The following is a 1,437-nucleotide window of genomic DNA, read 5'->3' on the forward strand; positions in this document are numbered from 1 at the left end:
TTGTAAAATGAACTATATTTTAATGTGAAACGTAGTATTAATCTAAAAATTGTAGGAATTTTCAAAGGTTTAAAAATTTGAACAAATTATTCCTTTATTAAGGCTTTTAAAAATTTTGAGTATAAATTTATAAAAAAATAGTCTCTATTCAAATATAACGCAAAGTAAATAAGAAACGTTTAGTTTTTCATGAAACAATAAAATATCACATGTATTTTTATATTTACATAACCATATTTACCACGATGTTCGAGCGAAACAATTGCGAGGGATGTATGACCATTCTTAAAGATATTCGACAAATCTGTGAAATTTCTAGTGGATACAGCCTGTTTGAATGTCTGCACAAAGATCTGGTATGAATCCATTGAATCGTAATCTCTTCTTCTTTTTATATTCGATTCGATTAGATTTAGATTCGATTCGATTAGATTTAGATTCGATTTTTTAGATTCATCCTGGCACTAAACTTACAGGCCTTATCTCGTTTGAAATATGAGTTACCTGATAATTATTACGATTGTTATTATCATCAGAATGATTCATGCTAGAAATATCGCCGACTTGACAGAATAGACTAGAGACCTCTTTCGGAGAATTATTAGAAGGTTTTTGATCATAGTTCTTGTTTGTTCTATATATCGATAACAACATTTAAATCTCACGCATACAATTCATATATGTATAAAGACGTATATCACCGACGATGAGATCCTATTAAAGATCGTCAACCCTGGGCAAATTTTCGGTGATATAAAAAGGGCCCCAAAGGGTCCGGAGATAATTGAAGAACGCTGACATTACCGATAATTGATATAAATTTGCTATTATTAACATAAATATTTGGCTCATACATTATTAAATTTATGATTTTTTATTATATAAATGTTTCATAAATAAATATTCATACTTCTAAAGCTATAATATCCTATATATTGCAGAAAAATTACATTTTTTTTCTTTGCAGTTATCATCTTTTTTAATGATTAAATTTTGACCATAACACCGAAATCACAATTTTTAAGAAAAATCGAATATTATTGTGTTCTAAATGCATAAATACATCTACTAAACTAATAAATCATAAAATTAGTACAATGTTATCAGTTTTTAACTTAATCACTTCAATATTCACAAGGACGCGAACTCCCGAAAGGATGTCGGTCTTTAATAGTATCTCGGTGCATATATTCATCAGGGTGAGCGTTTATAATATATAATAATCTATATCAGTATATATAAAGTATATAAACTATATTTTATCAGTCATCTATGGATTATCAAAGCCCATATATGATATGCGGGTATATGTATATAACACATTACTACTACATGTCACAATTAAAAGTACACGTGTGTTTATATACGTATATGTATATATGTATACATATTGTGTACACCACACACACACACACACACACACACACACACACACAC

Source organism: Trachymyrmex septentrionalis, unplaced genomic scaffold, assembly GCF_001594115.1.
Source record: "Trachymyrmex septentrionalis isolate Tsep2-gDNA-1 unplaced genomic scaffold, Tsep1.0 scaffold19, whole genome shotgun sequence".
NCBI classification, from domain to species: domain Eukaryota; kingdom Metazoa; phylum Arthropoda; class Insecta; order Hymenoptera; family Formicidae; genus Trachymyrmex; species Trachymyrmex septentrionalis.